The 14,583-nt window shown below is 29.5% G+C and overlaps 1 protein-coding gene across 1 annotated transcript in view; it reads right to left on the minus strand.

Annotated features, from left to right (window-relative positions):
* Positions 1–14,583, minus strand: part of LOC139426087 (uncharacterized) — a 183,565-nt gene that overhangs the window by 47,289 nt on the left and 121,693 nt on the right. The window lies entirely within an intron of this gene.

The following is a 14,583-nucleotide window of genomic DNA, read 5'->3' on the forward strand; positions in this document are numbered from 1 at the left end:
TTAAATTTTACATTGTAATTTAGTCACTTGTAATTTAACAAAAATTAAAAAAAGCAAACAAACAAAGCATGCATTCTACACTGTAGAAAATTACTGGTAAAAGACAAATTACGGTCAAAAGTAGAGGTACCATTATTTTTTACCTTAAAATCCATTTATACTGGAGCATGTTACGAAACAAATAATCTAATGTACCGTAATTTTAAGAGCAATCGTAAAATCACTAAATCACCCTAATTAAATAAATATTACTCTAAAAATTATGGTGTAATAATTAGCCGTACAAAATTTGTTTTACTGAAAAAATAGATTTTACGGATGATGCACCCATAGTGCCAGTAATTTTTGCAGTAATTTGATCTGAAATTTTTACATTACGGATACTTAATGTATTTTTCAATACGCTGTAAGTAATGAAAGCGCTTTTGTCATAAATTTTTTTCACCTTGTGATGTAGAGAAACTATTGAGATTTAACAGCGATTTATTACACCCTAACTAAATTTAAGATATAATACAGGTACTTATTTAAAAGAGTATTAGTTAGAAGATCCGATACTTAATAAACAATTAATTAACTAAATAGAAAAATAGAAAGTTTAATTTCAAAAGTAAAACATAACAAAAATCCACTCTACTTATAAATAAGCAAAATATTACCATAGATTTTACGTTATAAAAATTACCGTAAAATCCCTGAATCACTCTAATTAAATTAATATCACAATAAAAATTATGATGTAATAATTTGCGGTAAAAAATGATTTACGGTAAAATGGATTTTTAGGATGATGCACCCATAGTGCCGGTAATTTTTACCGGAATTTTTTACATTGTAGATACTTAATGTGTTTTAATGTATAAAAGGTTCTAGGTAGATATTTAATGTGTTCTAATGCATAAGGAATGAAAATGCTATTCTCCTAAGATATATTTTTTTGCATCTTATAAGTATGATATAGAGAAACTATTAAGATTTAGTAGAGATTTATTACAACCTAACTTAATTTAGGATACAAAATAGGTTCTTATTAATAAGAGAACTAGTTAGGAGATAAGAGTCTTAATATAGAGTATAACATAATAGAAGAAATTCAGAAGAAGAGAACATAACAGAAGAAATTCAGAAGAAGAGAACATAACAGAAGAAATTCAGAAGAAAAGAACATAACAGAAGAAATTCAGAAGAAGAGAATATAACAGAAGAAATTCAGAAGAAGAGAACATAACAGAAGAAATTCACTCTACTTATAAATAAACAAAGCCCACACTAAAAATGAAATAAAAAATAAAGTTAACTATCAAAAGTAGTAGAAGGCAGCGTTATTCTTAAATGTCACATTTAAAAATAAAACAATTGCAGGTACGCAGTAATAAGAGTACTAGTTCGGAAATGAGAAACTTAATATAAAGTACTTGTTAATAAGAATTTCTTATCTAAATGGAACTAGGTTAATTATAACAATATAACATAACAGAAGAAATTCATTCTACTTATAAATAAACAAAGCTCGCACTAAAAATGAAAAAAAATCAAGTTAACGATCAAAAGAAAGCAGCGTTATTCTTAAATGTCACATTTAAGAATAAAACAAAATTTAAAGTGTATATAATGTATTTCTGTAATCAAATCGACTCGTATACATTTTACTCGCAACGTAACACGAAATGTGAAGGAAATGGCTTTTCCATGTTCTTCGTCGGAAAAAAAAGACAGATCGAATAAATGTAAGACCGGTCAAGAGGTGGTGTCTATGCGCCTGACCTGTAGTTCATTTTCTTCCTCCATCAAACTATTCAATACATTCTGTTTTGATTTTTTCCCGTCAAGCCTTTCTACGGTTTTCCATTTTCTCCAAGAAAATAAATGGATGTGGGGCAAATGTGCGCTTCAAGGCCTTGATAGGGAGAACTATTTCTTCTGCAGAGTTGATTTCAGTTTCGACATGGTAAAATAAAATACAGGGGAGATTTTTATTCTTGGATGAGCCCACATATTTAAATGCAAATATAGAGATTTTATTCCCCCTTTTCCATCAAAATCGGAATAAACTTCATATTGTTAACATGTAACATATGAATGATGATTAGAGAAAGAAAAGGTTTTTTAAGTTAAACAGAATAAAAACTATTTGAGGGGAGATTTTTCTACATACCATTTAAACATTAAGTTAATTATGGTATTTCCTCAACAAAACTTACTTTCCAGAACATATTTCAGTTAAGCATATATTCATGTTAAGTATTTTAAATATGTGTATTATGTGAATACTATTTCTTTTAGCATAATTATAAGGATGAGTGTAAAGGAAACATAATAAGATAAATGAGTTTAAAAGGTGAACACTAAAAATAGTATTTTGCATAATGCACTTAATCTTTATAAAAAGTTTTGATTTCATGACTGGATCTTCACATTCTAAGTTTTATATTTTAAATGGCCTCTACCCCCACCATCTTTTAAGTTAAATTTTTGATTTTCGTATTTTCCATGTTTTTTCTCTCTTTCTTTCGGTGTTTCCTAAAAATTGAAAGTTAGATTTTCATTTGACAGCACTGTATCCTTCAAAAAACGTACATTAATACACTATACTATGCTATACTATACTAGATTACATTTACATTATATTGTATTAAATTATTTGAATTGAGTTGATCTGTGAAACTGATTCATAAAAGTTATTCATATATCAGGAAAATATTCAAAGTCTTATAAGGAGTTAATAAATATTAATCTTTTTTTCCTTCGTCTCCTTTGTCATTTTCAAAAACAAATAATTAGAATGTATAAAGATAACTCTTTTTGCTATGATGAGCTTAGTGCAATATCATTTAATTACATTACATCGTCAAAATTCTGGAGTAAAAATTTCAACATACAATTCAGCAATAAATACAATTTCTTTCAATTCAATACAATTTCAACAATAAAATAAATATCTGACTGTAACTGAGCCAAATAGAGTTTATCAATATATTTTATTTTATTATGAACAGCTGAACCAAATCTATCAATGTTTAACTCTGAAGCATTGTAATTTTGAATCTAACTCAGACGACAAACGAACTCCTGGATCAAGCACTAGGACAAACTAGCCTTCATGGAGGACTTTTTGATGGAACTAATCCGCATTTGCGTTACACGAAGAGAAAAACCACGAAAACCTCCCACTGCTACCCAGACGATAAGGAGATTGTAACTCATGATCCATCTGCCACTGAGATTATTTGATATCAACATTATGCTTACTGCAGACCGGTCTTGGATTTGAACCCGGGTTACCTCATTGGGAGGTGAATGCTCTATCCTTTGAGCCACCACGGCTTAGTGTATCAGTATAGTGAGCATCTTATAAAACCACTTAGCTCCTAGAAACTGCAAATATAATTTAGCTGAGATGTGTCAATCTCATGACCGGCTGAACGCGAGTTCGAATCCAAGTGAAATTTAGAAAATTAGTTACAATGCTTATTCGCCATAATACAGAACCAGCTTAATATTAATTAAGGTAATTTACATTTATTTCAGCTATAATTGTGGCTTGAATGCTAGCTACATGATATTATCTAATTTTGATCTTTCCAAGAATAAGACTTAAAAACGGAACACTTTTTCTCTTATCAGAATGGCATAAAATATCACTGTTTTCAGTATTTCGCCAATGAACGCCATTTTTAGCCAACCTGCGAAAGTACTGAATTTTATATCCTAAGATCCTATCTCGTTTTCCAATGCTCTTCTTTGAGTAACGATCAGCCAAAATGGAGCAGCTCTATATCTTTCCGTAAAATAACGCTACTCTATGGTTATTTAGTTTATTTGTTTATTTTTTACTTAATGGCGGAGAACCTGGAGGTGATAAATTATATTGTTCGACGCGGCGCTCTTATTTGACGGCTAAACCTTGGAATTGTCTCCGTTTTACGAGGAATATTGTAAATGAAGAGATCGGCTTGGGAAATATGATAAGGATGACTTTATTTTATTGTTCAAGCTTTTGAAACATTACGATGCACTAAATAAAAGCCTCGACAAAGAAGCAAAAACGAAATTTCCCGTGCAACTTGGCGGAGTGAAACTAAATGTGTTTCGTTTACGGTAAATTGCCGTTTTGATGATTCAACAGAAACAAAATAAAAGAACATATTTTCAAGTTTTGAATGCGAAGAAAAGAAGGAACAGATGCATTTAAAAGAATGCTTAGTCAGATATAAAAATATTATTTTTGAAAAATAGTCGGTAAGAAAATGTTATAATTTTTTAAAAAAAAAAAATCGAGTTCGCATTTTTCAGTACAGTAATGTGTCCTATTTGTTTGCAAAATGAGAAATTAATTTCTAAAATGCTAATAAAACATGAATTCTCATTTCTTTTCAAATAAATGAAAAATTTACATATTTTTAATCTTTTCTTCGGTATTTTAAGTTTGAAACTAGTAGTTCCAGATATTTTCGTTGATAAAAACCTAGAATATTCATTTTATTAGGAACCAATCAATTTATCAATTTTTTTTCTTATGATATTTTTTTGCTGCTGAAGTTAAGTTTATCAGCAGCTGTGAATCTACTAACCAAAAAAAAAAGAAAGATTATTTTTAAAATATTTCAAAATTAGGTCAGAAGCGGCATATTATTTAGCTCCGGAATAGTTTTTGGTTTATTTACAAGCTGCAAAAAAATAAAATACGCTGAAATATTGTTTAAAAAAAGTACTTAAAATAGTTATGCTTAGTTCGCAGGAACATAAATTCTTCATTCCTTAATAAGGGAAAAATAACTTAATTTTGTAAAGAGAAGATTTAAATAAACACACGGTGAAGTAGACTTGATACTTTCAAATACATAATATTAGTATATACATCAAATTTTTTATCAATATTTTTTTTAAAAATATTAAAATCATAAGAAAAAATGGTGCTGATTTTCTGCTTGCACAGGAAGTAGTTTTCAAAAACAATATTCAAAAGATGAACGTAATGAAATAAATCGCGATCTCGGAAATTTTAACCTCACTTTCAATGTTAAATTACTATGTTCATAAGATAAGCTTAATGTAGTTAAACTTAATTTAGGAAAATGATTTAAATATCAGATGGTAAAAAAAAGGTGAAGAAATTATTAATTTTCAAATGCACTCATATATGAATATGGGCTTTCAAAATAAATTATAATGATTAGGAAACCGAAATAATAAATTATTTTACGTCTTTCTACTCATAAATTATCTTAAATGATGTTAGAAGAAGTTCTTAAGTTTCAAAATCCGTCACAAATAAAGAAAAAAGTTTCTACGAATAAATTTTCACCACAATGTTTAATGAATTTATAGAAACCTATAAATATTTTGTTGAGCAGCGATAAATTCTACTTCTTTTTCGTATACAGCCTATAATAATCTTTTACGTCATATGAAATTTAAGAGGCAATTTTGCTCAACTCAATCATTTGAATTCTTTTCCTAAAAAATAAGATTTTTTAGACGTCTATTACAAGTTTCAGCTGTTGTAGTCTGACCTAGACTTTTAACCTTGATTAAACTCAGTAATTATCTGTCTTATTCTCAGTTCCTGATGTAATGTAGCATTTAACAAAAAGAACTCTCTCCCTCTCAAATAGAGCATAACTAAATATTTAAAAAGCGATAACTGAATAAATTGTTTTCCCACACAGAGCACACACCTTTTCAAACTTTTTAAAACTATATTTTGTAGATAAACAATATCCGAAGTGAAATATAAAGTTCAAACAATTAATGAAGAAAAGAACCGCCAATGATTCACACAAATAATAATGTTGCTATTACTGTGATAAACACTTTTTAAGATGAGCTAAAAAAAAATTGTGTAAAATTAACAAAAATAATTGTTTGATCTGTAGATGTTTGCTATAAAGTCGCGTTTTTTTAACAATGGAACAGTCAAATTACCAATGAATGTGCCGTCAATTTATTTATTTATTTGATTTAAACAGAGGCATAATTCTATGACAATGTCTAAAGTGGCATAATTCCTTTTACCGTCCAATGTTCATGCGAGCCGTAACTATGTACGTACACTGATCAAAATAAAAAACGGACAACCCTGAATAATTTTTGATTTAATGATCGCATCTTTACTTTCCAGGACTCAATTTTTATGGTTAGTGGAGGTGAACTCGAATAGGTTAATTAACTATTGCAGGCGATATTTTAACTAATGAAATTGGACACTAAAACTGGCATTTTCCCTGAATAAACATACCTTTTTAAGAAGGAAATCTGGAAAATATCTACTCTCCTAACCTATAGTTTGGTTAGGAAAGCTGTCTAAAGTTTCTTCCCCGTGAAGTTAATTTTACTTTTTGCGTAAGCGAATTGAAAAATTTTTGCCAACAATTATAAAATTTGTTTATCCAAAGATATTTCCATGCAAAAATATAACTTTTAGCAAATATTTATTGCTTTTTATTATTTTCTCTAATTATAGTAGAAAAATTTTGAATTGTAAGTACATGATTTTTTACCCCATTTTAAAGAATGCATGTTAGATGACAAATTACGCTCAAGATTTTTATTTTGTCATTTAAAAATAAATTTTTAAAATGAAGTAAAAAAAATTTATGCCTTTCAATACAAAATTTTTACTACGCAAAATTTCTCAAAATTTGGTTCGCACTGCTATGGAGACTATAATTACCCAGATTGCGGCTACCCCCAATACCTTAGGGGTCAGAAATCTGAATCAGTTAAAAAAAATACATGCTTATTTAGAGAAAGTACGAGTATTTAGAGAAAGTTTTCATGTCTATTTTTGTAACATAAAATATCGTCTGGACTAATTAATTAGTATATTTTGAGGTCGCCCTCTCAAACCATAAAATGTGAGTCCTAGAACGGGAATATCTCATTATTAGATTAAAAGTTAATCAGAGTGGTCCTTTTTAATTTGGTGCACTGTACACACATATAACATTATTTATCAGATAATTTTCTTCCAGCATTTAAAATACTTTGCAGAGGGAATTCACCTTAATTTTGTTTAGATTATGAATGCATGTAATTAACTATACAGAAGTTGAGTAAAATTCGATTAATAAAAGAAGAGGTGGAAAAACAGAACACTTTAAAATTGTTTCCATTCTCATTTTAATTTAATTCAACCATTCTTCAAAAAAATCGAAACATTACTTATATTTTAAAAATGTTATTGTTCCTTAAAGAAAAAAATTACTTTTTATTCTTTATTATAATTTTAAAAAATTCTACTACATATTTAATTATTTTTTATCAAGTATAAAAGTTTTTTTTTTCAAATTTGCAAAAAATTATGATTTATTATACATCAATATTTTTACTGTGTTGCAGTCTACAAATTAAAAAAGTCGTTATACCTATAAAAACATTAAAATTGTATATTTTAAGTATTAAAACTTCTTATCAGGATTAGTGCATTAAATCATTCCAAAAACTAGTTAAAGAGTTTCATAATATTAATAAAAACAGAAATCAAACAGCACTTACATTGAAATCCAATGCCATACAACTAAAACTACTGCTGGATTTCACAAAACAGTATGCACCTGCATCCTATTTCTATTAAAAACAACTTTACTCTTTACAATTATGTTTTCAAATTTCATTTACCCTATTTATTTCATTTCACAATTTTTAGAGACTAAAATTTGTCGTAGAAGTAAAACGTTTGACAACTTTCTGTAAAACAGAATTTTCACTCATTTAATCATTCATTTATTCTTTCATTCATTTATTGTAAAAGTAAGTCATTTTATTAATATTATTTTTAATTGTAAAACTAAATACAATGTCAAATGAATGCTTACTGTCATAATCAAAAATGTTTTATACGAATTTTATGAGACTTCGACGGGAAAATAAAAGTTGATTAACGGGTGATTCGAATTTCGATAGACTTTCACAATTGCTGAATTAACTTAAAAAAATATCCTCATTCAGCACGTGACTCATTCAAATTTTCATTGACCATAAATAATTTTTTAATCTTCTTTAGATACAAACTGCGACTTGCATTAATATGGCTCTGAATAATTATAATAAAATTTCGTGGAGGTTATCTATTTCCTAAAACCTCCGTCAAATGCACCTGTTCCCTTAATTTTAGTTTAATCTTTATTGCACCGTAATATTTTTCATCCATCAGACTAATGGGAATTTAACGCTTATGACCAAGAGAATGATGAATTAGTGAGCGACTTCTCGTGGCTATCACAGGAGGAATGATGGACGGTCTTGATTTAAAACCAGACAATTATACTGTTATGCGTACAATTTAATGCACATATTTTGTTAAATAGTGTAAGAGTTTTAAAATATTAAACTTTATTTGTTACGGGTATGCTATGATTTTAAAGAAATTAAGTATTTAAAAAAAATTAAATCGCATCACTATATGCTTTTAAACCGACACATGTTTACTCATGTCCTAAAATACACTCTCGGAAAAATATCTCTCACTTTCGACAATTCAGCAATCCTTGTACAGTATTTCGTTAATTTTGAGAATCATTTTGTCACGAAATCACGTGATTTTTGCGCGACTTACATGAATTACAAATATATGATGAAAATTTTTCCTCTACTCGAAACCTCATCGCAGTTCATTGTGGGGGATTTTTGAGGGAGCCGACCGGCCTGGATGAGGTCAAAGAGTTGGCTTCGTATTAGGAAGATTTGGGTTCGAACCCCGCTTGCTTGGGTCTCTCTGTTCTATCTGTTCTTGTTGTGTTGAGTAACCTATATGGTGCCCACGTTATTAAATTATTAAAAAAGTTACATACATAAGGTCTTACGAAGTTTTTTTTTCTTTAGAAGAAAAGTATGACAAAATAATTTGATAAAATTTTTTTCCTCGGAGAAGTGATGATAATTATTTCGTTACTTCGTCGAAATTTTTGGTAGGAGCATATATCAGGAAATGGTTTAGTCAAAAACGAAGAAAGTTTCATGATACTTGAGTAATCATTTTTTACAGTGTATAAACATGAAATTTACAGTTTATTTTCATTTTTATACTTTGAACTATTTTTAGTGCAAAAAAAATAACTTTAGTGCAGTTGAATCCTAATATTCTAGTTATTTATAAGTCATAAAAATTAATTTTTAAAGAGGAAAAATGCGTTACATAAAAACAGAAGAAGAAACGCTTTTTTAAGAATATGTTATTGAATATAAATATATCTATTACCTCATTCAGTCATGAATTAAACAGACTTAAAGACAAAAAATTAATTTGCTAATAATTTGATATTTTTGAAGCTTTTTTACATTGTTTTAGGAATTAACCATGATTTCTGACGGAGATTAAATTATTTTAGTATTTCGCGTGCTTAGAGATATGCCGCAAAAATAGATTTAAGTGCTTGGACATGGCCCAAATATTCTTAGCATAAATCTATTCTAACGTATTTAGGAAAGGAAAACTAAAAAATATTGTTACAATAATAATTAGCTAACTATAACTTTTGATTCTTATGTAAACAGTCATTCCTATCACATGTTGTTAGTCGAAACACCCAACTTATTCATTATTATATTCTTCAACTACAACTACAATTACAACTACAAGACAACTACAATTACAACTCAAAATGATATAAGAACAATGGATTTTTTTAAACCTTAATTTTAAAAAAAAATCGAACGAAAAGAACTCAGTTAAAAAAAATAATTTTTAATTTATATAAAGAATATAATGTGTTTTAGGATGAAAAAAAAATCTAAACAATAAAACGTTTTTGTGCTTCTTCTCTTTCTAAAATCCTTACAAACATTTACCAAACTTTAAATGATAGTTGCCTTCCCCGTCTCCTATCAGTGGAGCTGGTTTTGTAACTTGAACCCACTTCTACTCCATCTTTAGCCTTAACCCTAATTCCATTTCGGAATGTAAGTATTATTTATTTGTAATGATGATAAACGCTGTCATTAAATTACACCGTGCACCGCTAATTATAAAGTAACCATAAGCATTGCAGAGATTTGGCTAACTTATGAGAGTGATCAGCTTTGTGGCTTTTCTGGAATAGATTGCAACAATTATGCATCCAGACTTAAGTTAGCTTTCATATAATATATGCGCTTTATTCACCATAGCAACAATTAATTTTGTAGGCTAAGTAAATTCCTCCCCTTTCTAACAGAATATAGTAGGAATATATATTAAAGTTTCGTAAAATGAACTGGAATGTATATATAGCTTTCACTTAGGTTACAAAATTTATGACTTTTCAGATGAAAAAAAATATGCCTCACTTTTTCTTAGCAATTATATGAATGTTTTTATCACAATTTATTTTACTCAGTTAAATGAAAACTAAAAGAACATGCAAAAAAAGATAGCGAAAATTAAGAATTAGCGTGCTTCAGAGATTGAGATTTACTCTCTGCAATGGCCCCCATTTTCACCTTACATGAAATCCTAAAATAATTTTCATGAGGATTTAAAAAAAGGATATTCCAATTGGGTTATGCTTGATTTTATTTTGAATTGGCATTGAACATCCAATCCAATTCTGAGTTTACGACTCCGTACCCTAGTAGTAATTTTGAACCCAACTAAGACGACAATAAAACACCTTGATCAAGCATTGAGACAAACTATATTTGTGAAGGCATTTTTAAGGAAACTGACCGGCATTTGAGTTTCATTGCTTTTAAAACCACGAAAAATTTTGAACCCATCATCCCTCTACCGCTGAGGATATTTTACGTCAGCACAGTGGTTGATGCGAAAGCCATCATGGCCCAATTGCGTTACATCAAATCCACGATCCGTTTACCACTAAGAATATTTTACTTCAGCACTGTGGTCAGAGAGAGTCGGATGCGGAATTCGTATCGACCAGCCATCACTGGGATTCGAACCCAGCACACCTCATTGGAAAGCGAGCATCTGCTGAGCCATCACGGCTCTTATTGTGTTATATTGCAAAAAATGGGAGAATGTTCTTAAAATGCCCACCACATCAAAAAAAGAAAAAAAAGAAAAACTCGTACAGTTATTGCATTTATTGTCAATTTCATCGCTGTCGTCTGTTAACTTAAAGCCCTGTATTACCTAGCTCCAATCTGTCAGTGTGACTCTGTGATATTACTAACAGTTTAAGATGTATTAAGCAACTATGGACTCGAATTATGCAGTCCATGATATATATAGTCCATAATAAGCAATTATGGACTATATCAACTAAAGAAGAAAGATAACTCTTTTTGTCTTGAACGTTCTTATTAGTAAAAAATTATTAATTTCAAATTTGCCTCATCATTTACTGCTTGTGATGTGTTTAGACAAGACATGGATTTATAGTTAAAATTACTAATAAAAAATGACGAAAACAATTAAATATTTGAAAAAATATATATATTTGTAAAACCTGTTTTCTTATTAAATTATAAAATCTTGCATAAATTTTTTTTTTCGTTATTCGTTTACTTTTTTTTGAAAATCTTTCTCCCTTTCTCAAAAAAAAAAATAATAATAATAACTTTACCACCCATATCTCTTTGTAAGGGTATATTATGTAAAATAAACAATACCGACCACCATTTTTCCTTTCTTTTATATCGTCTTCTAGAGGCAGGAAATGGGACAAAGAAAGGAAAGAAAGAAGGAAATCTTCTATATTATCATATCTTTTGAGAAGAGCTGTCGAATAAATGAGGGTAAAGTTAAATTGAATGCCGTCCTTTGATTTATTTTCTTCGCCCTGTACTAGTTAAGAAAGGAAGAATGACACTTCCTTAAAGAATCATTAACGGACTGGTGGTTTTAAGGGGGATGCCGACGATGTCGCCCGAAGAGTAATTAGCAAGAGACCGTCTCTCACTCCTACACGAGCTTGGTTGCCAAATTTGGCGCCTACAGCAATGAAGTTCATTTGACAGTTATCAGGTTTTTATTACTAGATTATTACTTGAACATTGAAAAAGCTGTAATATTGAATTTGAAAATAACTAAATAGAACTGATTTTATGAGGAAATTGATAGCAACAAAAATGATTAATCTTTAGCTCAATAAAAAATCAATTTTTTAAAAATGTTTTAAAGTTAGGAAACTAAGTAAAAATATGATGCTTGTAAATCATATATAAAACCAAATGAGAAATTTTGTTTTATTTATAACTAGCTCAATACCTGTTCTTCGTATGGAGTGATAAAAATCGATAAATCAAAATCAATAGTGAACAATACAACGAAATCGTTTACAGACAGAAGGACAAATACCCAAACAATTAATAAAGCTAAGATATTACTTGTTTGGGATAAATTTTCGAAATTTTACTTTCATTTTGGTTTTTATTAAGACCCATTTTATTTGTCTTAACGTTTAATATGTTTGTGTTCGTTTGCATGACTTGAAGTGTGTTGGTAAGTAAGCGTCGTCTGCAAAATCAAGGTTAGAAAGATACTCAGCAAGGTTCTATCTAATGCTCCTTTTCTTCTCTGATTATGCAGTCAATAGCAATTAGAAAGATAGTTGGTGAATGTATAAAACTCTGTCTACGACCTGAATCAACCTTGGTTAATTCAGTTGTTAGATTTGGATTGTTGGGGAATGATAAAAAAATAAGCTTTAAAAGGTGAATTATTTGCAGTGTCAACTGAAACTGAAGTTTGCATATGAATTAGTTGTGGAATACTTAATTCAGTCTAGTTAGCGTTAATAATGGTTATACCACACAATTTTCTGCACCGCAAAAGCCTTCCATTACATGAATTTAACCATAAATTAGGAAAAAAATACCGGAAACAAGTTTTAAACCTGTAAAGTTTAATCATTTTAGAATGAAATAAATTCTGGATGAAAACGAAAATGAACCTTTATATCTTGCATTACATTTATGTCTTGTCTACATTTAAAGAAACTTGCTTTTTCACTAGCGATGGACAAAAAGTTAAAAATTAGTGACTCCAAAAATATATTTTATAACCAAAAACCAATTTATACTAAATTTTTCTCCTGTAATTTCCATATAAACATTCCAATTGGCAAAATAATATGTTACTTATAAAGCTCATGACATCAGCGGTGGTAAAAAGATTTTTTTTCCTTGTAGATAGACACAGAGAAAGAAGAATCGGTATAAAGCGCAACTTCTCTGGGAAATAGCTCAGTAAAGATATTAAAAACCAGATTTTTTATTTTATGTAAAAAAAACAGGGGATATTTCTGAATGACAGAGAAACGAAATAGGACCCGAAGTCCAAAACACGTCCCAGAACAAACAAAGTAACAAAATTTATGCATTCTGTGACACTAACAACGATACTCGAAACACTTTGGCAAAGTATTCCAGGAAAAGGACTATGTCCATAAAAGTAATGACATCTTAGGAAACCATTTTGGCGTTCTGGGGGCAAAGCTAAGCCTGGAGGTCTTACTCCAGAAGCCTATTGCAACCTCAGAATAATTCTGCAGATAAAAGGCGATGCGAGAGTTGCGAGTTGATATCAAGAGTTCCGGCTCGCTACCCTTGCCACAATCTCTCGAAATGGGGAAAGGCGAAGTATTCACGGTAATAGGAAATACTTTTAGCGAAATGAGTACTAAGCGTTTTTCCTCGGCCTCGAGTACGGGATTTATGATTCCTGAAAAAGCCTGGCGAGAAATCGTTATTTAGATTCTGAGCAGCCTACTTTGTCTTTATTCTTTTGAAGTAATGCTGCTCACGTAAAAAGAAATAAAATGCGTTGAAAAGTAGAATAAATGTTTAAGTAATTAATCACACCGTGTGATTAATCACACTTCGGGGTAAATTAACTTAATGGAACTTGGCTGCCGTCTAAACTCAAATTATTTGTGCAAAAATGCGATTAGAATTTATGCAAAATAACACTCGCTGTAACGTTATGATTAAACTAGAATTACGAACGTATAAATATTTTAACACAATTAATATTGATCATGCATCTAATCCATTGATACCACTAACAAGCTTATATAATATAATAATAAAGTAAGTATCTAATAATGCAGCAAGTATAATTTCTAACCCAATGCAACTAAAATACACAGTAGTAAACAAATACAGTTAATGTACTTACCAAGTATATTGAGATGGAAAATATATTTGTGTAAAGTATTAGCGCTTCAATTAAATATTTCTAATCTATTAATACAATTAATATACACATCTAGTATCTAAGTAAAGCTGTTATACATACCTAACGTATCAGGACGGATATTATATAATATAGTAATAGCATTTGCAATGTAAATTTTATGTAACCCTAATTTCGTTATTAATATTATTGAATACACTGCAAAGAATTCCGGATTAAATTGAGGTAAAAAGTATTGATACTCAGGGAGTACTGGACAAAATTTAACGGAAAACTTTACGGAACAAAACATCTGATTAACCGTAATTTTTACAGTTACTGTACTGCTCTCACAGTACTTTTTTGCGTAGTTTGATGCGGAATTTTTTTTCAGTGTAGCCTTTTACCGAAAATATTTTTTTAATATCATCTTATTCTGACTGCGCATTTATATCGAATCGACAATGACGAGTAAATGTGAATGAAATATCACTTGATTTTCACCATCACGGGATATATATATATAT

This window comes from Parasteatoda tepidariorum, chromosome 7 (assembly GCF_043381705.1).
Source record: "Parasteatoda tepidariorum isolate YZ-2023 chromosome 7, CAS_Ptep_4.0, whole genome shotgun sequence".
NCBI lineage: Eukaryota > Metazoa > Arthropoda > Arachnida > Araneae > Theridiidae > Parasteatoda > Parasteatoda tepidariorum.